The sequence below is a fragment of the Monodelphis domestica genome, chromosome 5 (genome assembly GCF_027887165.1).
Source record: "Monodelphis domestica isolate mMonDom1 chromosome 5, mMonDom1.pri, whole genome shotgun sequence".
Lineage (NCBI taxonomy): Eukaryota > Metazoa > Chordata > Mammalia > Didelphimorphia > Didelphidae > Monodelphis > Monodelphis domestica.
The window spans coordinates 108,713,406-108,739,095 of NC_077231.1; the positions used below are offsets into that span (position 1 = coordinate 108,713,406).

General features: G+C 39.0%; 1 protein-coding gene across 39 annotated transcripts in view; it reads left to right on the forward strand.

The window, feature by feature from the left end:
• Positions 1 to 25,690, forward strand: part of MICAL3 (microtubule associated monooxygenase, calponin and LIM domain containing 3) — a 264,465-nt gene that overhangs the window by 58,754 nt on the left and 180,021 nt on the right. For all 39 annotated transcript variants that reach the window (XM_056799054.1, XM_056799065.1, XM_056799040.1 and 36 more), the window contains one exon: positions 23,882 to 23,978. The gene's annotated coding sequence lies outside the window, so the exon portion shown is untranslated. The remainder of the gene's footprint in view (positions 1 to 23,881; positions 23,979 to 25,690) is intronic.

Sequence of the window (25,690 nt, forward strand, 5' to 3'; positions counted from 1 at the left end):
ATAGTTAATATACAGTTAAAGAAGTGAAAAACAAGATGTAGGGATTGAGCCACCTTGTTTCTTATTGGTAGAAAAGTTTGGAAGATACCAAGTTGAAGGGGGGGGGAGGGATAGTCTTGTGTTTTTCCTGTGATCAGGTGACTTAAAAGAAATTGGAACTTATCATGATAAAATGGAGTTACTCATGCTATTTTTAATAAATTGTGGGGGCCAATCATAAAGGACTTTCAATAGGTGTTTACATTTGATTCTAGAGATAATAGGGAGTTATGAAAGTTTAAATAGGGGTCAGATTAGGAAAACCAGTTTGGCTAGCGTATACAGGATGGAGAAAAGGAAGATGGCAGGCCAATTAGAAGGCTGTTACAATAGTCTAGGCTAGGGGTCTCCAAACTATGGTCCACGGGCCACATATAACCTCCTGAGGCCATTTAGCCAGTCCCCACTGCACTTCCAGAAGGGGCACCTCTTTCATTAGTGGTCAGTGAGAGGAGTACTGTAGCGGCAATGCCTTAAAAAAAAAATCATTACTCAAGAACAGTACTACTTCCGGTGACATGATCCTTTGTGTAGAGCCTCCTTCTGAAGTAACTGAAGGAGAAAGAGGCGCTTGCAAAGGATTATGTGGCTGCACAATGGAAGATGTCAGCATGGTGAGCGGCGATCTGGGGGAGGGGATTCCATACTGTGAATACTGCTGCCCTGTATAGTAGTGCAGTGATGGGGCTGTGCAAGGTGTAACAGGGTCATCACAGCCAGCGCTATAGCCTCTGCTATCCCAGACAGTCGTATACAGATTTGTTCATAGGTTGTTTTTTTTTATAGTCCGGCACTCCAACGGTCCGTGGGACAGTGAACTGGCCCCCTGTGTTAAAAGCTTGGGGACTCCTGGTCTAGGTGACATTTGATGGTGGTTTAAATTAAGGTGGTAGCTATGTGTGTAGTAGTAGTAGTCGTGGTGGTGGTGGTGGTACTACAAGAAGAAAGGTGTACAAGAGATGATGTGGGGAAGAAAATCATAAGATTTAGCAACTGATTGGATATTTGGAATAAATGTGAGTGAGAACAAAAGCGTGACCCAGAGGTTTTATACCTGGGTAAAATGAAGGGCACTCCATTTCACAGGAATAAGGACGTTTGGATGAAAAGTTTGTGTAGGAGGGAAGAGAATGAGTTCTGTGATACAGACGGCAAACTAGGCACACTTCTGCTGTGCAACTCATTCCATCCCATTGTAAATGACCACAGGGAGAAGAGCCCTTATTCCTTGGCTGGTGCTGAGGAACATTGGATACTGGTTAAAAGGTTGTACAATGGAAAAAGAGGGTGGAGTGGAAAAGTTTTAGACAATAATAAATGAGGGGAATGGTGAGGCTGGGTTGGCTTTCAAAAGGAGAGTGGGAGGTAGCCTATATCCCCATCCTCCTATTGATCAGTCCTATATCCCAGTGAGGTCATCAAGTGGCTGCTTGAGTTTTGGAGGCTACTTTTCTCCTTTAGGAATTAGGCCAATAAAATAGATGATAATAATAGCTAAAATGTAGATAATGCTTACTAATGAACCAGGTACTGTTGCTAAGCACTTTAGAAGTATTATCTCACTTGATTCGGCAGTCACAAAACCCTGGGAGGTAAGTTATTATTATCCTCATTTTACAGATGAGGATAGTGAGGCAAACAGAGGTGAAGTGACTTCCCCAAAGTCACATAGTAAATGTCTGAATTTGGATTTTAACTTGGGTCTTCCTAACTCCAGATCCAGTGCTCTATCCACTATGATACAGTATCTACTGAGTGTTTATGATGCATGCATGTAACTTTTTTCCCCTTTTAATCAGACCTGTAATTTCATTGGTGTTAAGCAAATCCTTGTGAGGAAACTTATCAATTCAGGATGGCATTTGCTTCCTTACTTGGCAACTTAAGAGTTGCTTGGGAGACCAAGAGGTTACATTCTTGCCCAGAGTCAGACAACCTGTATGTATCAGAGATCAGACGCAGGACTTACATCTTCCTGACTCTGAGAAACTTTATCCACAAGGACATTCCTTCCACATCAATTGGGCTACGAAAGAAAGAGAAGTAGGATACAATAGGAGATACAATGTCAAGTCTTCTCACTAATTTATACTAACTGATGGGAACAGCCAATTCCATAACTTTAGAAAGAAATGTCATTAAATTTCTTTAAGTTACTTTTAAAACTAATGGTCAAGATCTTAAACTCACTTGTGGGCTAGCATTTTGGTTGTATGGAAAAGAGTTCTTAATTTGGTTTCTGAATACCCCATATTATTTATGCTGCTAATTTGAATCGCAAAGTTTAAAAAGAAGATATATTTTTTAAATTATCATAGGACATAGATCTATGTCCTAAGTTAAAAAAAAAACAACTTTGAAGACTCATTCAAACTCCTTATTTTACAAATGAGGCAACTGAGAACCAAGGAGGTTAAGTGACTTGCCAAGGTCATACAAGTCCTAGGATGGGATTTCAAAATAGGTTTTCTGACTCTCAGTTCAACACTTTATCTGCACATCTGTTCTGTTCTATCATGCTGAAAAGAAAGGATAGGCTTCACCCCTCTTCTATCTGGAAGCAATGGCATGTGAGAGATTTCACTTTGAACTTCATTAGAATTCCAGGTTTGTTCCCCAACACCAGGTTGTATCCTCCAAGGACAAATGAGCAAGGACTGAATTTCTGTATCCTGAGGTCTCTGCATAGGACTTAGAGGAGGGAATCCATAAATATTAACCGATTCCGAAAGTTCAGGGCCCAGAACCCAACCAAATCTAAAATGATAATTCTTATTCCCTCTCAAGTTTGCATGTGATTTCTCCCCAGCCCTGGTACCTCTGCTTGGCAGGACCCATGTACTTTTTACCTCTCTTATGCTCTCCGTCTCTTGCCCTGGTTTATGGGTTTTTATGCCCAGATCTCTTTCCTAGTAGGTTGTAGGTTCCATGAGGTTTGAGGATCAAGTGTGCCCAAATGGCTCAGGTTATCCCCATTCTCTCAACTTCCCTGAAGCCAAATTTTGGTTTTATCTCTGTCGTGCTCAGACTGATTAAAGGAATAAAATTAATACTTTTAGTTTCTTACTTATAAAGAAAGTACTTTGTAAAATGTTATATTGGAGGGCAAGCACAGCAGATTGAAAGCCAGGCAGTCCTGGGTTCAAATCTGGCCTCATACTTCCTAGTTGTATGATCCTGAGCAAGTCACCCTAGCCCTAATTGCCTAGCCCTTATGGCTGTTCTGCCTTGGAACTGATACTTAGTATTGATTCTAAGACAGAAGGTAAAGGTTTAAAAAATGCTATATCAGTATGAGATATTTCTGTATTGTCTCCCAGGTATGGATTTTGTCACATTGCATCATTGTCTCTTTAGTGCCTAACATTGTGACTTGTAATAAAATTTAACAAACATTTATTATTCTTGTGTGTGTGTTTTGCCTTTTATTTTAATAACAAGTTTCCACATAAGTTTTCTAAAGTTATATGATTCATGTTGTCCCCCACCCCTTTCCTCCCCACCCCCAGAGCTGACAAGCAATAGAATCTGGGTTATACATATATTATCTCAAAATAGCTTCATATTATTCATTTTTGTAAGTGAATAATCTTATAAAACCCAAATCATATCTGAATAAACAGCTGATAAATCATGTTTTCATCTGCATTTCTATTCCAACAGTTCTTTCTATAGAGGTGGATAACATTCTTTTTTATTAGTCCCAAAGAATTGTCCTGGATCATTGCATTGCTTTAGCAAACATTTATTATTACAGACCTTGCTTTGTTTCTGTCTTAGTAACAATTCTTAGAAGGAAAGACAAAGGCTAGGAAAATAAGTGACTTGCCCAGGGTCACACAGCTAGGAAGGGTCTGAGGTATTTGAACCCAGCACTTCTAGTCTCTAAGCCTGGCTCTCAATCCATTGAGCAACCGGTCTGCCTCCAGGAGTACCTTAATGTTTAGTGAGGAACCGAGAAAATAAGAGAGCAAAGAGGGAGAGCCTAGATCTTCTGTTTTCTTTTCCCTGGTGTAATGAGTTGATTTTAAGGCTAGACAATTCTGTCCTGAGTTGCTAACTACTATCCTTTATTAGTAGGGTGTCGTGCTATCTCTCCTTCTGAGTGATCAAGTAAGGCTTTGGACCTTGCCAGTCAGAATTCCCTGATGGCTTGGGGGGAGAGGGCAGCTTTCCCCGTCTATTGCTCACTACCCACCTTCCCTACAGAAGTGCCACAGAAAGAGACTGTCTGTCTGGGCTGACATAATTCAGTTTCAGTGCCTCTGTTTTTGTTCTAGGTAGTAGATTGGGATTTTGGAAAGGAGTCTGTTGACCTGAGCAAAGCTTAGGACTCGTGCCCGACTCACAAAATGCCTTGTCTGAAGAGTAGGTGGGTGGCAGCAGGCGTATGAGTCCCTTTGGGCTGGTGTACACAGGACGAATTGCTCTGAGTTTGGCAATGCCAACTACTACATACACTGAAGGGTCAGGTTACGGTTGCTGTGGGAACTGTGACCTTTGAATTTCTTGGCATATGTGTGGAATTTCAGTTACTCAACACTAACAACTGGGACTTTTTTCCCTCTTCCCTTTTTGGTATTTAATTTTTTATCTCTATAAATGAGATCTCTTGGTTTTCCTTTGTTGTAAAACAGATGGCTTTCATTCGCTTTCGCTTGCCTGATAGAAGGCAGTGTGAGCTGCGGTTGCCTCTTGACTGGGCTGACTGCTCTGGCTTCCACTCCCCTGGATTCCAGGGTGGGGGGATTTTTGTAGTCTTTTAGTCAAGAGGAGAGAGGGAAGAGGGCCTTCTCCTAGCTGGTAGCATAGTGGAAAGAAAGAGTGCTGGATTTATAGGGCCTGGGTTTGAATTCTAGCTATGACCTTGGATAGGGCACTATAGCTTATGAGAGAAATGGAGTAAATGGCCTGGAAAGTTCCTTTCCAGCCCTAAATGTATGTTGAGGGAAGATCCCCCTTCATTTCCTTCCTTCCTTCTTCTCTCCCTCCCTCCCTCCCTCCCTCCCTTCTTTCCTTCTTCTTCTTTCTCCCTTCCTTTCTTCTTCCTCCCCTCCCTTCCTTCCCTCCCTTCCTCCTTCCCTTTCTCCCTTCCCTTCCTCCTTCTCTTTCTCCCTTCCTTCTTCCTCCCTCCCTTCCTCCTTCCCTTTTCTCCTTCCCTTTCTCCCTTCCTTCTTTCTCCCTCCCTTTCTTCCTTCCTTCTTTCTTCCCTCTCTTCCTTCTTTCCTTCCTTTTTCCTCCCTCCTTTCCTTCCTATCTTTCTTTCTGTCCTTCCTTCCTTTCTAACCCTTTCCTTTTGTCTTAGAATCTATATTAAGTATTGGTCTTAAGCAGAAGAGCAATAAGGTCTAGGCAATGAGGGTTAAATGACTTGCCCAGGATCACACAATAAAAAGTATCTGAGGCCACATTTGAACCCAGAGCTCGTGTTCTATCCCCTCTGCCACCCAGCTGCCCCTCATCCCCATCCCCATCTTCTTGAAATTAATAGTGCCCTAGTTAACTTATTACCACCTAAACACTGTTGTTGCTGCCTCTGTTCCAACTGTTGCAAATATCAAATCCTGCTTCCTCTGTTAAAACTTCTCATGAAGGAAGCCTTAAAGTGATATTCACCTCTTTGGAATTCCTGCAACAACTGTTTTCATAATTCATTTGGTAATTAATCATTTACTACCCTATAATGTCTATTTTTTAAGTTATTTAAATATTATTCTTGTTTAATTTCTCCTTTTTGAGTTTCCTAAATAGGTACGAGGTCCCTTAAGCCACAGCCCATGGCTTTTATATTAGTTTTATCCTCTTGTAGAATAAAAATATATATGTACTGGCATATAATATATATAATTATATATACACAAAATAAGGATAAAAAACCTTTACATAGTATAAAGTAATTTCACAAATGTTTATTAATTTGACAAATTGGTCTGTGAATTTTAAGAATTTTAAATTCTTCTTTAAAAAATTACTATATGCAGGGGGTATAGAGGATAGACAGAAATGTAGTCTGACTTTATATAAGAGACAAGATAAACTTATTATGAAGCAATTAAGGATTTTTCCCAGTATGTGTTTCCTGCAGTTGCATTAGCAATGCTGATGAATGCAGGCTGACTTCTGAGTATTTATTTATGTTAGAGCAGGGAGATTGATGTGAATTAGGTATTTAATGTGCCCTGTGCCACATGGACAGTGAATGTTAGCGGTCAATTATCTTGCTACAAGAGACTCAGAACACTGAGGTTATGTTGATATAATATCCTGCCACTTAGTAGCTTTGTGATCCTAACCAAGTTATCACTTTGTAAACTTTAGGGTACCATATGAATGTCTGTTGTTGTCGTCGTCAACATCATTATCAATTTTATAACTTTCATAGACCGCTCATCTCTAACTTCTGAACCTCCTTGAATGTTGTTTTTACATTCTTTTACCTTCTGTCTTAGAATCAGTACTGTATATTGGTCCCAAGGCAGAAAGGCAGTAAGGGCTAGGCAATGGGGGTTAAGTGACTTGCCCAGGGTCACCCAGCTAGGAAGTGTCTGAGGCTAGACTTGAATCCAGAATCACCCATCTCTCAATCCACTGAGTATTTTGAGAAATAATAGTCCATTGGACAGAATAAAGGTTTTAAAATAAAAATATGACTTCAGTTTCATCTCTTGTATTGATTTACCAGATAACCCCAAGCAATTAATTGTTCTCTTCTTATCTCCAAAATGGGTATCATATATATATATATGTCACACAGATGGAATCTTGTAAATGAAAAAATGAAATAAGTTCAAGGAAGGAATATCTGTGAAAATACTTTGGATAATTAGGGAAAAGGAAGCTCTCAAAAAAAAAACGAAAGAAAGAAACGTTCAGGTATAATTATTAATCAGAATTTCCTCTGGTCTGATTCTGTGCAGTTTGTTGATGAAGAAGCTGCCAGGACTCACATAAGAAATGTAACCGAACCATCCCCAACTGCCCCACTGGCTGTGCTCCTTCCCCCCACCTCCCAACCCTGCCTAGCCTGTAGATAAACAAGAGCTCTGAGCATCATGTCATCCAGTCACTGGGTACCTGTAAACGTCAGCTCATCCATGCTCCCAGGCAGGCTTGTCCTCTCACCGGGCTAACCTCTTCCCAGAATGGTAAGAAGGAGGTGGTTTGCTCCTCTGGCTTCCCCAGAAGCTTTTATTTTGTTCTTTTTATTAAACAAGAGCTAGGAGTGTGCAGTTAAATTCTGACTCTGTTTGTTGATCCATTCTTCAGTGAAAGGTTAAACAACCCAGACATCTAGCTTTTTCGGGGTCCAGCCTGCTCTGACCCTCTCTTCCCAGGCTGTTGACTTTCTGAGCGCTCTACTTGGCATGACAAATAAGGATGCTGTTTCAGAAAGAATAGGGTCCATTTCAGAAATACTGCAAATGATAATATTTAGTTAGTAAACACTAGTTATTTATGAGTGAATAAACTAGGCCCTGGCACATGGGGGGGATTATTCATCCAAAATATGGGGGGGGGCAGGGGAGAGGAAGAGGGAGAGGGAAGGTAAGTGATATAATCTTACAGATATGGAATAAAAGTAGATTGGAGAGAAGCCTATGAAATACAAAGATATGAGAAGCATTTGGAGTAGCCTTCAGAGGCCGACTCAAAAATGATATCACAGATATCTTTGTTTTTCTACTCTTTGTATAAGATGACACCATATCCCAGTAGATAAGTGGTTCAAAGCTATGGAGTACTTTCCTGTTTTATCTTTATTTTAATAGATTTCTGCATACAGTTTTCCAAAGTTATATAATTCATGTTGTCTCCCTCCCTTCCCTCTCCCGGAGTTGATAAGCAATATATATGGAATGCTTTCAAAAGAAAAAAAATGAAATCTATTGAAAACCATCCCAGGGAGGAAAAAAGGCCCCCGAAGTTTATTCTTTTTTTTTTTAAACCCTCACCTTCTGTCTTGGAACCAATGCTTTGTGTTGGTATTAAGGCAGCAGAGTGGGAAGCCCTGGGCAATGGGGGTTAAGTGACTTGCCCAGGGTCACACAGCTAGGAACTGTCTGAGGCCAGATTTGAACCTAGGATCTCCCATCTCTAGGCCTGACTCTCCATCCACTGAGCTCCCCAGCTGCCCCCGAGGTTTATTCTTAAACAAGAGAAAAGTCTTGTTGAAAAGGTGGTGGAAAGAGAAATGTAGTACTCTGCTCTTAGCAGAGCTGTGAATTGGACCAGGCATGCTAGTAAACGATTTGAAATGATTTGAAAAATGAGGCATCGTCAGCTGAGTGCAATTCAGATTGTTGTCCCTAGCCAGGTAGGCTATGCACTAGAGAGCTGGATAGGAAGCCAGGAAGCCAGGAAGACTTAACTTCATTCTGGCTTTAGGTTAAGCTATCATTTTATCTCAAGTCACTTCACTGCTGTCTCTCTTATAATAACTATTATTATATATAATTTAATAACCAAACAATATGCATAATGTAATAATAAAAATTTAAAATATAAATACATGAAAATACCATAATAATAAAAATAATAATAATTAGTAGTATCTCCTCCACAGGGATTTTTTGAGTCTCAAGTCAGATTGTATTTATAATGCCCTTTTTGAAAACATTAAAATGCTAAGTAAAGAGGGCAGCTGGGTGGCTCACTAGATTAAGAGCCAGGCCTAGAGATGGAGGTCCTGGGTTCAAATTTGGATTCAGCCATGTCCTAGCTGTGTGACCCTGGACAAGTCACTTGACCCCCATTGCCTAACCCGTACCACTCTTCTGCCTTGGAACCAATACACAGTATTGATTCTGATGTCTGAGGATAGATTTGAACTCAGAACCTCCTCTCTCTAGACCTGGTTCTCAATCACTGAGCCACCCAGCTCTACCCCTTGTCAGTTCTGTTTAACTTTTTCTTTGTGATATTTATTTATTTTTAACCCTTACTTTCTGTCTTAGTATTCATTCTAAGACAGAATAGTACCAAAGGCTAGACCATTGCAGCTAAGTGACTTGCCCAGGATCACATTGCTAGGAAGTATCAGAAGCTAGATTTGAACCCAAGTCCTCTCCAGACCCTAAGCCTAGCACTCTATCCACCATGCTACCTAACTGTAATCTCTAAAGGGGAGAGGAAGAACCTTTGATGAAATTACACAGAGGGCTTCTCCACTTTGAGGATGAAATGCCTGCCCCCAGAATAAATACATGGTTGGAGAATTGGGCATATGGAGATAATTCCAAAGGAGAGACCTTGGTAATCATGTAGAGCACATTGCTGTTGAGGTACAGGTTAGACTTTAATAGCTTTTCATATTTTTCTGTCCCATAAATTAGAATTTACAAGATCTCTCTGGTGCAATTAACCCAGATGGCAAAACTCTGTGCCTCAGGCATGCTGAAGGAACTGACGGCAATCCAGCGAACCTTTAAGTGCTTTCTGTGCCAGGCACCGGACCCTGGAGATAAAAAGAAAATGGAAAAAAAGACCTTGACGATGACGTCTTTCCAGCTCCCTTAAACTAGAGGATATATGTCAGACTTTGTTTCTTTTTCTATTCTATCACAAATTCTGATAGGAAGTTGTCACTTCCACTGAGGTTTCTTATCATAGTTGGTTCTTCCTTGTTGATCAGAGTAGCATTTCTTCTTCCTAGATGTATGACCCAGGGCAAATCACTTAACCCCAACTACCTAGCCTTGACCACTCTTCTGCCTTAGAACTGATACCTAGTATCAATTTTAAACCAGAGGAAAAGGGTTTGTTTTTTAAAATTGCATTTCTTGTTACTTTTCTACCTTTGTTGTTGGTTAAAATTTTCATTAATGTAAACTCCAAGTGACATCTTGATTTTGGTGGAGAGAAATCTAGTCAATGTCCTGATCATAGGAATCCCCTGTCAATTTCTGGATTATACAACCATGCCAGCTTTAATTGAATTTTCTGTTTCCTCCTTCAGTCGGGGAGGGGGAGGGGGGAATGTACAAGACTGCCAGGACAATACCAATAATATTTCTCCTTCATTGATCTTTATCCAAATACTCTTCCCCATGCTTCAGCCTTCTGACAGTTTCTTGGATTTACTCTTAATGATATAGGCCACTTTAGTGTTTACAAAGCACCTTTCTTCATAACTCCATGAAATACAGAATATAAATATTATCCCCCCTTAAAAGAAAGGTAAGGAAACCGAGGTTCAGAGGGTAAATAACTTCCCCATAGAAGTAGGACTTGATCCATAAACATCCCCAACAAGAAACAAGAGTAGGGAAGGGATAAATTGAAACCAATTTTTATTAAGCTTCTGTATGTGACAGGTACTGTGCTAGGCAGTGGGGATAAAAAATATAAAAATGAAACAGTTCCTGTCTTCAAGGAATCTGCATTCTATCCTAGTAAAGAAGGAAGAGAGATCCTTGAATGAAGGTATTATGGGCAGACCCTGGAAATGACAGTGAGTGCTACTGACTCATCCATATGGTAGAGTGGAAAGAGGACTGTTTGGACTTAGGTTCAAAATCTTGCCCCATTCCCTTACCTTGGGCAGGTTGCTTAACCTTTCTGGATCATGGTTTCCTTGTCTGTAAAATGAAAGGCTTAGAACTGGATGGCCTCAGATCCCTTCCCTTTCTAAATCTATGATCTTGGACTAGGGTGTTGGGAACTAAGAAAAAGCTAAGTAAATGAAGCCCTCTTCGAAAGAACCAGTGGAAAACCACAGGTACTAAAGAGGAGTGGGATTTTCATTTTTTTCAGTTTTTAGGGGAATGCCCGGGTTTCTGTGATTGCAAGGAGATGGGAGTCCTAGGGCGAGAGAAAGTTTTAGAATAAAGGAAGGGAATTTGTTAAAAATAGAATGAGAGATCCATAGCAAAATAGAAGGAAATGGTAAAATGAGACCATATCCCAGGAAGGATTAAGGGTGCTGTGGATAAGTATGAGGAACCAGGGAGTGATGGCCAGGACAGCAACCTTGACTTTGGGTCTAAGAAGCATACAATTCAGATTCACAAAGATTCTTAGTGGAGCTATGGAGCAGTAAATTGTCTGTTGGATCCTTTCTGTTAGTGATGTGAAGATTGATTTGATTCTTATTCTTTGAGGTAAAAAGTGGAAGGCTGTAGTACAATGTGGCAAGATGAACCCCCTGATGAGTTGTCTGCATTAGATAAAGCCTGGTCTAGGACTGAAGGTTTGACTTGCCTGCTACACAAAAGCTAGGGTAGTTTTGCCCCAGGGTGAGCCCCAGACCATCAACAAATTGAAATTTCCCAGTTATATGGTGAGAGCTGTAATAATAGTATTTTACTCTATTTTTGGATAGGCAAAAAGGGAAAGCATTTCAATTGAGGAATAGTTTGAATGAAGGCACAGAAGTAGGAATGAATATTCTCTTTCCTGGAAATTAAGGAGCCTAGCTGTAGTGGAGTGGAGAAGTTGTATGAGGGGTGGTAGAAAATAAGGTTAGGTAGAGCAAGGCCACATCATGAAAGATTCTAGAAGTCAGGAGAATTTAAATCTTGAGCTGTAAGCAGTGAGGAGTGTTTGCATGAAGTTGGACAAGTCATTAAACCTTGATGGGCTTCTGTTTTTCATCCAAGAGTGTTGATCTTAAGTGACTTCTCAGGTTCCTTTCAGATATGTGTGTGCGCGTGCGTGTGTGTAAATCTATGATTCTGAGTCACTAAGGATTTTTTATTAGATTGGGGAGAGCATAAAAGTTGCATTTAAAGGGAAATTAGTTTTATAGTGCTAAGAATGATGGATAGCTTCAGTATCTTCCATAATAGTCTTTGTTTTACAATTTTCTTTCTGAAAAAACTTCCTTTGTCTCTTACCTTTTGATCTGGGGGGAAGGAACCTCCCCTCTCTCTTACCAAGTATTCTGGGTGAACAGTGTGTGTGTGTGTGTGTGTGTGTGTGTGTGTGTGTGTGTGTGTGGCCCTGAAGCACACTGCTCTGTCATGGTAATTGCTACCATTTGTGAGACCTGAAAGTGCATTTATTGATATGAATTACTTTTTCTTCCTCCTTTCTTCTTAACCTAGGTTTGTATCAAATCAGCACTGGTGTCTTGCTTTGAAATTCTAGCCCTGCTATTTCCTCCTTCCTCAGAAACATTGTTTCATTGCTGAAGAATTATTTGTTGAGAATCCACAAGTATAGAGCACTACCAGTGGTATCTGGGATGCATTGGGAAGAACTGATAGACATGCACTTCTCCTCAGAGGACATATACTGTAACAAGGAAACTAAACCTAAATCTGTTTAACATTAATTATGTATAAATGGATAGAATAGTTATAAAGATGATGGTTGGCGGAGGAAAGGGGGGAAATCAGGGATCATATTGACCATCTGGAGGATAGATAGAAGGAACTTTCTGGAGGAAATGGAAGCCTGAGCTGTGATTTTTAAGGTGGCGCAGTACATAGAGTGCCAGGCTTAGTTAGAGCCAGGAAGATTCCTTTTCTTGAGTTCAAATCTGGCCCAAGACGCTAAATGTATGACTTTGGGAAAGTCACTTAACTTTGTATGCTAGTTTCCTCATCTACAAAATGAGCTGGAGAAGGAAATGGCAAACCACTCCAGTATCTTTGCCAAGAAAACTCCAAATGGAGTTGGGAAGAGTTGAACGTGACTGAACAACCACAGCAAAAGATTCAGAGGCACAGAAGGATGATAGTTATATTTAGAGTCTGTTAAAGAGAACCTTGGCTGGAACTCAGAGACTGGCTAGGTGGGATGAGTATGCTGACAACTCAGGGATACAAGTCCATTTGATTAAGTGGGTAATCTGCAGTATATTAATTATGTCGGGTAAGAACAAAAGGAATCTACTGCTTTTGGAAAATGTCAGATTTGCCACCAGGCTTCAGAATCTTTTATTTTGTTTACTTATCTATTTATTCATTTATTTGTTTATTTATTTATTCATTCATTTGTTTGCTTATTTGGATTTTGTGAGTAATTATATTGATTCTACAGATTTACCAATATGGGGAGACCTAAGAGATTATTCAATCCAAACTCCAGACCCCCTTTAGAGCTAGCTTCAGATTTGGGGTTTTTTTTTTTTTGTATTCTCTCTTTCTGTCCAAATCTGCTCCAAAATAAGATTTTGTGTATTCTCTCTTGAGTATTCTTCTTGGATATAGAATCTTTTACTTTTGGAAAGTAGAGATAGGAGGATGATAAGAAAGGAACATAAGTTTATTTCCTTGAAATCCCTGTTTTCTCCCTCCTGTCAAACCTAGATAAATGGGACAAGCTTCCTTTCCCTAGAGTTTGATGATGAAATGCTATTCTGGCACACTTCACATCTGCCTTTGTGCCATTGAGTTATTGCTTTTTTGTTTCAGTCTTTCTTTCTTTTTTTTTTTAAACCCTTACCTTCCATCTTGGAGTCAATACTGCATATTGGCTCCAAGGCAGAAGAGTGGTAAGGGCTAGGCAATAGGGGTCAAGTGACTTGCCCAGGGTCTCAATCCACTGAACTACCCAGCTGCCCCCTCAGTCTTTCTTGAAATCTCAACAGGATATCAGCCACAAATGATTTTACATCTTGCCATTTATAGTAAATTAAGCAGTAATGCTTGAGTCTTGAATTCATCTGTGTGGCAATTTCTTTTTTAATCCAAAAGCACTGAACTTTGTCCTTTTGTAAATGAAGTGAGTTTCATTTTGATGACTGGTTTGTGGCAGAAGCCAGCTGCCTTTAAGCTGTTGCCTATCTTTGAAGGGAAAACTCACGGAGTGTGAGAACAGATTCTTTGCCTAGAACTAAGTGATGTTTCAGTGGTGTCTAAAATGTCTAAAGCTCAAGTCCTTAATAGTAAAAGTTAAAAGGATTGACTGCTTAGGCAGTGATGCTTCATGAGATTTGGGTTAGGAATACCTGTGGGACATTGTTTTAGGATGATTATGTCATACAGGTGTGCACTAGAGGGCCAGCTTTGTGTTAGATAGTAAAACAGAAATGAAGACTTAAAATAGCATCCTTTACAGGTGCTGACAAATAGGATGCTCGAATATGTTGTGGCCTTCAGTAGTTGCTACTTTGTAAGTAGCTGAAAAGTTAGACTTTCTGGATTTGGCCTTCGGCTGGCATGGTAACAAGAGAATCAGAAAGATATGTTCGGAACATTAAAGAGGGATGAAGAACGCAGAGTGACTGAGACTGGGAGGTATAATTTGACTTGCTTTCTGTTTTTTATTTTTATTTCCTGCTTTTCTCTGAGCTAAGGAAAAGCAGATTTGGGGGGGGGCTATTGTCAGGGTCTTCTGTCCATTTTTGTAAGTCCTGGTTTTCTTTTTTGGAGGAAGTTTTATTGGCACATGATTATAACTTCCAATAGCAACAATACTTCGCCAATTCTTGTCCTTTTTTTGTTTTAGTTTGTTTTAGTTTGTTTTGTTTTGGGGGGTATCTTTTCACTAACATAAAAATGATTTGGTGAGGCACAGACTTCAACAACAAAACCCTTGGATCTTTTAAAAAAAATAAAGATATTTTATTTTACCAATGACACAATAACAAATTTCCACATAAGTCTTCCAAAGTTACATGATCCAAATTGTCTCCCTCCCATCCTTCCCTCCCCATTCCTGGAGTTGGTAAGCAAATTGATCTGGGATATACCTATATTGTCATGCAAAACAAATGTCCATAGTGTTCATTTTTATAAGAGGATAATCATATTAACCCCCCCCCCCAAAAAAAAAAAGTTGCATGCTTTGATCTTCATTCCAACTCCAACAGTTCTTTCTCTGGAGGTGGAGAACATTATTTGTCATAAGTCCCTCAGAATTGTCCTGGATCCTCCTATAAAACCAAATTTTACTTAGTGTATTTAATCTCTGATATCTGTCCCTGCTCACTTCACTCTTCATGAATTCATGCAAATCTTCCCGTGTCGTTGAAATGGCCCCTTACAAGTATTTAAGGCCTAATAGTATTTCATCACATTCTTATACTATTTTTATCCAGCCATATTCTAGCTGATGCCATAATTTCCATGTCTGCAGTACAAAAGGAACTACTAAAGTATGTGTACATATAGATTCTTTTCCTCTTTCTTTGATTTATTTGTTTATGTTTTATGGGCCTGGGTCAAGGGTATGCACAGTGAAGTGATTTTTTTTTAATCCTTACCTTCCGTCTTGGAATCTTTGATTCCAAGGTAGACGAGTCCTGAGAACTAGGCAATGCATGTTAAGTGATTAGCCCAGACCCACACGACTAGGAAGTGTCTTGAGGTCACATTTTGAGCCCAGGATCTTCCATCTCCAGCCCTGGTTCTCAAACCACCAGCCCACCTAGCTGATCCCAGTGAAGTGAAGTTTTGGGTATGGTTCCAAATTTCTTTCCAGAATGGCTGGATCAATTCATGGCTCCACCAATAATAATGTGTGTCAGTTCAAAATCTTTATTGAATGCCTGCTAGGTGGCAGGAAATTTATTGCACAGGGAGGATACAAAGAAAAACAAAAGACAGTTTGCTTCAAGATGCTCCTCACTCCAGGGCATCCTCTGCTCAGCTGTCAAAGTGATCTTTCTGGCACACAGGACTGGCCATGTCACCCCCCTCTTCAGTGAGTTCCAGTGGCTCCCTCCAAGATCAAAGATCAAATACTCTGTTTTTCAGAGCCCTTCATAACCTGCTCCCTCCTACTTTTCCAGTCTTCTTGCACCGTCTTCACCCCAAGTCCTTGGCAGTTCGAGAAACACTAGCCTCATTTTAGTTCTTCTCGAGACATTTCCCTCTCCAGGGGGTAGCTGGGCAGCTCAGTGGATTGAGAGCCAGGCCTAGAGATGGGAGGTCCTAGGTTCAAATCTAGCCTCAGCCACTTCCTAGCTGTGTGACCCTGGGCAAGTCACTTAACCCCCATTGCCTAGCCCTTACCACTCTTCTGCTTTGGAGCCAATATGCAGTATTGACTCCAAGATGGAAGGTAAGGATTTAAAAAAAAAAGGCATTCCCTCTCCAGACTGAACATTTATTTTCACATCTGTTTGTTCTTTATGTCTAGCTTGCGCTCCCTCCGTACCTCCTCTACCTTCTTGACTTTAAAATCTCAACATCTAAAACCCCATCTGCTAGGAGAAGCCTTTCCTGATTTCTTCTGAATGCTAGTTCCTTCCTTGTGCCAATTATGTCCAATTTATCGCAATTTATTTATTATGGATATGTTGCTTGTTTGCACATGAAGGAAAGGTCTATTTAGTTTTATGTTTTAGTGTGTGTGTATTGTATGAGTGTTTATTTGTACAGAAATGGGTATTGTATTTTGCTTGAAGGCTTTTTTTTTCTTTCTAAACCTGTTGGAATAAGAAGGGGTTCTGCCCTTATATCTATCGTACCCTGATATAAAAAGGGAACCTCTTCCCATACCCTTAAAACACAAATATGGTCTTGATGTTTAAATCTAGGGAGAGTGAGAACAGAAAAAGAAATCTATAGATCTATAATCTATAAGTGCTTTCCTTTTGCTCTGTCCCAGACCTACCCATATTTTAGGGCCACCACCTCTATGAATTTTCCAGTCAGTTGTAGGGGTCTGAGCAATTCTCTTATTTGGTTGTTACCTTGCTTTTTAAAATCTTCCATTTTCTTTGTTGGAGATCTCTAGAGCTTGCTCATTTTTTTTTAAGTAATGCAAAGTAGTCTGTACAGGAAAGAAACTCCTCATCCTGAATGGAAGTTTGACATTTGTTTGGAGGTCCATTGAGCACTGGATTTGTTACAGGACTGATAAAGTTCTCTAGGAATAGATTCTGTGGGGTGTGAGAATTTGCATCTGGATTATACAAAATGAGATAAGGGATGGAGAGACTAGTTTGGAGCAAACCTCCCCTTTAATACTACCTCGAAGTCTAGTGAGCAAAAGCTGGAAATTGTATCATAATCAGTCTTTCAGAAAGGTTATTCCATAGAGAGAAGCTATGTCCTGAACAGCATTTTTATTGTTTTTGTTTTGCAGCTGCCTTTTGGAATCTTATTACAACACATGTCTACCACTAAGCCTTTAGATAGAACTGTATATATATGAACAAAATTTTTAAACTTTTTAGCTTACAGAACATTTTTTTAAATTCTGAATGTCAAAAATACCCCCAAAGAGATATTTCCATCTACATGGGAGAACACAGAATTCTCTAGGAAACTATTGTATACCGCCTGCTTTTCAAAAAAATCTAATAAATTCTATAGCAACTTAACAATTACAATTTTAAAACTGTCCTTTGTTTCCATCTGACTTTTCTGCTTTCTCTTCTGTATGCTTACAAAAAAGTGTTTGAGTGGACTTCTTTGTTTCTTGGCATCATTAATGCTAAATTTCTCCACTCTTCTACCCTCTCTCCCAATTAACTGAGAAAAAAGAAAAAGGGGCTTGAGGGGGAGCTTATGTCAGATAGATACTCAAGTCAAGTAAAGTAAATATGGCCATTGAAAGTGGCCACGTCCAGAAACAGGTTTCTTTCTTTATTTTGTGTCAACCTCCTCTCTTTCTGGAGGTGGGTAACAGTGTTTCATCATAGATCTTCTGGAGACATGATGGGGAGATGTGGTGATTGGTCAGGCATTGTGTTCATCAGAATTCTCAAGTTTTTCAAAGCTTATTATTCCTTTGTTTCTGTTTACTTTAAGCTGCATCAGTTCATGTTACCCAGAATTCTTTGAAATAATCTCTTTTGTACTATTACTGCACAACAATATTCCATTTTATTCTCATACCACAATTTTTTCAACCATTCCTCTATTGTCTAAGAGGCAATTTAAGGTAACACACGCCCTTAGATTCTAGTTCTTTTCTTTTTTCTCTTCTCCTCCCTTAGGATCAAGTCTTTTCTGTGTGTCTGTTCCTGCCCTGGTATTAACTTTTTTCTTTATACCAACTTCCTTTACTTGTTTCCTCTAAAAGAGTTTGATGCCTTTCTTCACCAAACTCTGTGAAAATGGGTGTGTTCAACCCTCCTTTGTCTGATACAAATAAGAGTGGAGTTCAACTTATGCCTACTATCCCCAATCCTCCTTCTATGCTTGTTTACTTTTTCTCCTACATTATTTATGAGAAATATCAAATCCACTCCATTATTCCTTCTTTGTACACTAACATGACCTGTCTTTTTTACCCTCCCTTCTCTTTCCCCTCAAACCTTTAGAACAGAACCAATGTCTGTTCAGACCTTTGTCTAAAGGATTCTGAGGTCCCTAACACCCTTTCCTGAAACACCAGTGAGAGCCCTGAAGATCTAGCAGTAGGATTAATAAATACCAATTGAGTGCTGTGGTGCTATTTGATGGTTATTGCTGCTGCCCATTGCTGTTCCCTAGTCCTTCCATGGAAGGTCTCACTCTTACTGATTTAAGATAGTCTTCTGTGCTGGTTTGGGACAAGAGGCTCTGTTTCCTATTTCCCAAGAGTTTCAGCCTGACCTCTTGTGCATTTCTGGGATGGAAGAAGTAATTTACTGTAGTTTTGCACTGGATTTCCTTCCCCACCCCCTACCCACCCCAAACCCTTACCTTCTGTCTTAGAACATCATAGCCAACTGGATGGATGGAAGACCTGCAAGAGCTGGGATTATGTAGTATAAAGGGGGGAAAAATTGCATTCCTCTGGTATGCAATTTCGCCTTCTATATGTTGTTGAGGGTTTTTTTTTTTTTGAGAGTTAATGGGGGCAGGGAAAAAGATCCTTTTGTTGGTCATGAAACTAGAAAGGGTTTTAATCATTATTAATCATGCTGTCCTGGTTTTGTGACCTCAGAGCATCTCCCTAATCTATCTGTGGCTTTGCCCAAGTATTGGTACTCAGATGGATCTGTGATTTCATCCTTTTGGAAGTGACTATGAGATGGTAAAGACCTGGTTCATTTTTGAGTGTTTCTCTACTATTAATACCTTAATCAAGGTTGCCTTCAGTTTCTGTATAGATAAGTAAAAGAGCCCTGGGCAGGGGGAAGTACTCAGGTTGTTGTAGGTATTTGAGGACGGAAGAAAAAGTTTGAAATAACTTCTTTGGGGAGTTGGATAGTTAGTTTGTTGTTGTTCAGTCATGTTCATTTTTTTCATGATCCCATTTGGGATTTTCTTGGCATAAATACTGGAGTAATTTGCCATTTCTTTCTCCAGCTCATTTTATGGATGAGAAAAACTGAGGCAAACAGGGTGAAGTGAGTTGTGCAAGATGACAGCTAGTATCTAGGGCCAGATTTGAACTCAGCAAGATGAGTCTTCCTCTTGATTTCAGGGCTGGCACTCTATCCACTGCGTCTCCTCGATGACTCAGAGAAAAAACAGTTAAGGAAGAATAAAGTGATGCCCTGCTGTGGCAAGGGCCAACTTGAAGTTGGATAACATGAATTACCCATTAAGCATGATTTTAGATTATAGGGCTGGAGAGTGGTGATAAGATAAAGGGAAGGAGGGATAGGTTAATGTAGAGCTAGAATAAGGTGAAAATTAGAGCAGGAAGAAATAGCAAAGCAGGACAAATGGTCTAAGAAAGTACTGAGTGATGGAGGGATTAGAGATTTCAGTGAAGCCAAGGGATAAGTTTAGGAAGAATGAAGTATACAGAGGGATAGAGGGATAAGAAATCCATCACACTGGAATAGCTACAAAAGAATTTCAGCTCATTTATTCAAAAAATTTCAAGGTTTGTTCATTTATTTTTGTTCCATACTTAGACTTTCATTGGTGTGTTGGAGTTATCCATGAGGAAATGCCTAGCATTTACTAATTTTAAAGAGTTGCTCAGGATATTTGAAAGTTAGTGAAGTGACTTGTCCATAGTGACCCAAATGGTTCATGTCCTTGGCATGACATGAACCCAAGGCTCTTAACTTTAGAAAGGTTGAATTCTACTCTCTTACACAAAAAACAAACATTTTTTAAAAGCTTAATTAATTAATTAATTTAGAATATTTTCCCATAGTTACATAATTCTTATTATTTCCCTCTCTTCCTCCCTCCTCCCATAGGCAATGAGCAATTCCACTGGGATTTACAAGTATCATTGATCAAGACCTATTTCCATGTTGTTGATGTTTGAATTAGGGTGATTGTTAAGAGTCTACATCACCAATCATATCCCCATCAAACCATGTGATCAAGCAAATGTTTTTCCTCTGTGTTTCTACTCCCACAGTTCTTCCTCTGGATGCTAACACATAGGTTTTAAATGCTTGTTGCTTGACTGTTGCCTCTCTAGAATTTTCAGATTTCTGCGTGTTACTATATCTTTTTAGTTTACAAGTAACTTTATTTGCAATAACAAGAAAACCAAGAACAAAATATGAGTCCAGTTTGGGGGCATATCTGAACAAACTGTGCTTTTGAATGTAATAGAATACTATTTCATCATACAAAATGAAGAATTCAGAGAAATGTGGGAACACTTGCATGAAGGTTTAGACTGAAGAAAGCAGAGCCAAAAGAACAATATAAGGGATGACCACAACAGTGTAAATAAAGACAGTACTAAAAGGCACCCAAACTCTGATCAAATTACAACAATGTTGGTACCAAGAAAGCTATTAAAATTAATTACGATAAGGAGAGAAATAGCCCAAGAACTCTCCTTAATGAATTAGGTCACCAGACCCAGAAGAACTTCTGAGAATGAAAACTAAGGTCAGCAGAAAATATATGTAATATATTTTTTAAGTGACATTAAAGAAGAGATCAATTAAGAGAGAACCAGTCCACCAAATACGAGAGAATCCAGCCAGAAAGCAATTGTTATGTTTTGGACAGTGAATTTGTTCAGTGTTTATTTCCTTTTATTTTCTCTGCCAAAGAGATCTAGATTAGACAGGATAAAATAAAATTAGCTCTTGAAAAGATGAACCCCAAATTAGCAAGATAGTGAGAGGTCTCTGCCCTTATTGTCCTTGTTGGATTTAAGCTAGCAGTTCTAGATAAAATATATCCAAGGATGTTATAGGAATTTGGACATGTGACTACTAAGCCATAATTGGTGATCTCTGAAAGATTTTGCAAAATAGGACAGTTGCCATACATAGTATTGGAGTAAGACAAATGATGCCTCAGTTTACTAAAAAGGGAAACAAATGGTCTCTAATAAACTGTAGGCCAGTGAGCTGAACTTACATTTGTGGCAGAATTTAGAATGTATTGTTAAAGGGATGGCAAATCCCTAGAAAAGAATGATAATTATAGGAAGTCAACATATATTCTTAAGAATCTTAGAGTCTTAAGATTCAAACTTGACTTCATTTTTCATTGATAGTTACTAGACTGATTGGTGGAGTGCTTTAGATACATTTTACCTACTTATTCCCTAAGCATTTAAGAAAATCTCTTGGGCTTTTCTTTCTCTCCCTTTTTTAACCTTTTAAACCTTTACCTAATACAAAATATCCATTCTAAGGCAGAAGAGTAATAAGAGTGAGGCATTGGGGGTTAAGTGGCTTTCCCAGAGTCAAACAACTAGGAAGTGTCTAAGGCCAGATTTGAACCTAGGACTTCCCATCACTAGTCATGAGTTTCTATCCACTGAGCCACTGAGGCAATTTTTTTCCCTTTACTTTTGTCAAAATTATATGTAAGAACAATTTATAACATTTTAAATCTTTTTTAAGTTCCAATTCCCTCCTCCCTTCCCGGAGATAGCAAGCAATTTGATATAGGTTATACATGTACTATCATGGAAAATATTTCCATATTAGCCATGTTGTAAAAAAAAACACACACACACACAGCCCCCCCCCCAAAAAAAATGGAAAAAAGCAAAAAATAGTATGTTTTTATTTGCATTCATATTCCTTCAGTTCTTTCATCATGAGTCAGAATTGTCTTAGATTTTTGTTTGTTAAGAATAGCTAAGTTGATCATCATACAGTATTGTCATTATGTACAATGTTCTGGTTCTGCTCATTTCACTTTGCATCAGTTCATGTAAATTTTTCCAGGTTTTTCAGAAAATGTTGTGCTCTTCATTTCTTATAATACAATAATATCCCATCACAATCATTTCACATTTTGTTCAGCTATTCCCTATTGCTAAGATATTCCCTACAAAAAGGGCCGCTGTAAGTATTTTTCCACATGTAGATTCTTTTCCTTTTTTAAAAGGATATATCTTTGAGATATAGACCCAGCAGTGGTATTCCTAGGTCAAAGGGTATGCCCAGTTTTATATCCCTTTAGGCATAGTTCCAAATTGCTCCAGGATGGTTGGGTCAGTTCACAACTCCACCAATAATGCTTTAGTGTCCCAGTTTTCTCACACTCTCTCTCCAACATTTGTTATTTTCCTTTTCTGCCATATTAGCCAGTCTAACAGGTGTGAGGTATAATATCTCAGAGTTGTTTTAATTTGCATTTTGTTAATCAGTGGTGAAAAGGCAGCAAGGTAGCCAGTAGCTGGGCCTGAAGTCTGAAAGACTTGAGTTTAAATTTGACCTCAAACTCTTACCAACTGTGTTTCCCTGAGCAAATCACAAAACTGTTTGCTTCATTTTCCTCATTTGTTAAATGAGCTGGAGAAAGAAATGCCAAACCACTCCAGTATCTTTCCCAAGAAAAGCCCAAATGGTGTCACAACATTCAAACATAATTGAATGACTAAATAACAGCAATCAATTGTAATTTAGCACATTTTTTTTCATGATTTCTTTTGAAAACTACCTATTCATATCCTTTGACCATTTATCAGTTGGAGAATGACTGCTATTCTTATAAATTTGACTCGATTCTCTATATATTTCAGAAATGAGGTCTAGGCAATTTAATGATTTCTTGAATCATGATACCCAGATTGTTGTTGTTATTGTAGATTCCAGGTAATCCATAGTTCTTAAATTATTGTCCCTTCATTTGTTTTCCAAGCAATTTTTTTTATATGAGATACTACATTTTCCTCTGTTTTCTCAATTTTTGTTTAAATCTTGTTTTCTCAAATCATTTGCTTCAATTTGGATCATTTTGATTTGGGGGGAATTGGTTAGCAAAATTCTTTTTTTTTTTTTTTTTATTTTAATATATTTTTATTTGGTCATTTCCAAGCATTATTCGTTAAAGACATAGATCATTTTCTTTTCCTCCCCCCCCCAACCCCCCATAGCCGACGCGTAAGTCCACTGGGCATTAGATGTTTTCTTGATTTGAACCCATTGCTTTGTTGATAGTATTTGCATTAGAGTGTTCATTTAGAGTCTATCCTCTGTCATGTCCCCTCAATCTTTGTATTCAGGCAGTTGCTTTTTCTCGGTGTTTCCACTCCCATAGTTTATCCTTTGCTTATGAATGGTGTTTTTTTCTCCTGGGTCCCTGCAAGTTGTTCAGGGACATTACACCACCACTAATGGAGAAGTCCATTACGTTCGATGATACCACAGTGTGTTTGTCTCTGTGTACAATGTTCTCCTGGTTCTGCTCCTCTCGCTCTGCATCACTTCCTGGAGGTTGTTCCAGTCTCCATGGAACTTCTCCACTTTATTATTCCTTTTAGCGCAATAGTACTCCATCACCAACATATACCACAGTTTGTTCAGCCATTCCCCAATTGATGGGCATCCCCTCATTTTCCAGTTTTGGGCCACCACAAAGAGCGCAGCTATGAATATTTTTGTACAAGTCTTTGTGTCCATTATCTCTTTGGGGTACAGACCCAGCAGTGCTATGGCTGGGTCAAAGGGTAGATATTCTTTTGTCGCCCTTTGGGCATAGTTCCAAATTGCCCTCCAGAATGGTTGGATCAGTTCACAGCTCCACCAGCAATGAATTAATGTCCCTACTTTGCCACATCCCCTCCAGCATTCATTACTTTCCTTTAGCAAAATTCTTAATAAAGGTTTATTACTTACTCCTAGGAAGAAAATGGAAAGCTTAGGAGATGATAATTGAACTCATGAGCGCTAATGTGATCACCAATCAAGACCGTATAAAAGCAGTGATTCTTATCCTGGGGTATGTAAATGTGATTTTAAAAATTATTTTGATACCTATATTTAATTATAATTTGTTTCTTTTGTGATCTCATGTGTTTTATACATTTTTAAACTTTATTGCTCAACATAGTGGTTCATGGCTATAAATCCAGATACCTGGAGAGGCTGAGACTGACAGATCTCTTGAGCTTGAGAGTTCTGAGCTCCAGTGGGCTGTTGATCCAGTGTCATCACTAAATCTGACATCAATATCCTGAGCCCCTGGCAGTGAGAGGCCACTAGGTTGCCTTCAGGAAAGATAAACTGACCCAAGTTTAAAATGGAGCACCTCTGGTGGGAAAGAATATGAATCATGTAACTATGGGGAAAATCTTCCTAAATAAATAAATTTGGGGGAGAAAGTATATTAAAAGGAAAACTAAATAAATAAAGTGGAGCACCTTCATGCTTGTGGGTTAATCAGTAGCAGGATTGTGCCCAGGAATAGTTCCAACACTTCTAGATTGAGTGAGTTAGGGACATTCAATCTTTCAAAAATAATAATAATATTTTTCGATGAGACTCTAGGATTTGAAAGACTTCCATAATGACATAAAAAAAGATTAAGAATCTTTAGTATAGTCACAGAAGAGAGCCTTCTTCTCTTAAAGCATTCTTAAAATAAATTTAAATGAATTATAATTAATTTTACATATATATTTAAATTAAATTAAATTCTTCTTAAAGCCTTGGAGGACAACCACAGTTAGTGGGTATGGTATGGAAACTGATAAAAAGTGGTCAGATAAGTAAGACAACCAGAAAAGAAACATCCCAGAGAGGGGAGAGTGTCCAGGAGAAGAAAATGATTACACAGAGTTAAAGAACAATTATAGAAGTCAAGAAGGAGGAGGATTAAAAAAAAGTCATTAGATTGGGCAATTAACAGATCACTGGTAACTTTGGGCAACTGTAGTTTGAACTGGAACCAAGTTAGAAGAGGACCTCTTAGTAGGCATCTTCCTCAAGGATTTTATGCACAAAGAGAAAGATAGAGGACAGTAGCTAATAGGGAAGATCTCTGTTTCTAGTCTCCTAAAACAAATAAGCTAACCTGGGAAGGCTTTGTTTTAAAACTTTAGTCCAAGGGAGTTTGGGACAAATGTTACCATCAGATGATGTTCTTTTTTTACAGAGGGCTTTTGGATACTCTCTTCCACAAAAAGCCTTTGGTAATTGTTCTCAGGGATTCCTGGGACCTCTACATGCAGGAACTGGTTTTTATGTAATGATTTCATTAGGTTGTCTTGGCGTGAAGGGCAAAATGATGACTTCAGGGAAGGTGTTAAGCATACAACCTTCCAATTTACCATTCCTTATAAAGGTATCTGAAAAAGCCTGTTAGCAGGGTTTCCTCCAGCATCTCCCAGAGTTTCTACCCAATGAATCAAACCCGTTCAGTCATCTGAGCTGTGGCATTTTGCAGGGGGAATTGTCGGGGGAACACGGACCTTGTCATACCTTTGTTCCCAGCCCGTGGAATTGTTGTGGTGAAACTGGGCTATATTTATCTGTCTTGAGTCGCCAGGGTCTTGATTTGTCATGTGAAAGGAAACTCTGAAGCTGTCCCCGCAACCTCAATCACTCACACCCCATGGCCCTATTTAGCTTGCTTAGACAGAGCTTAATTTTGTGCTTCCCTGAAAACATACAATCACTGGACTATCTTTAGATGGGGTTGTGGTGTAACTT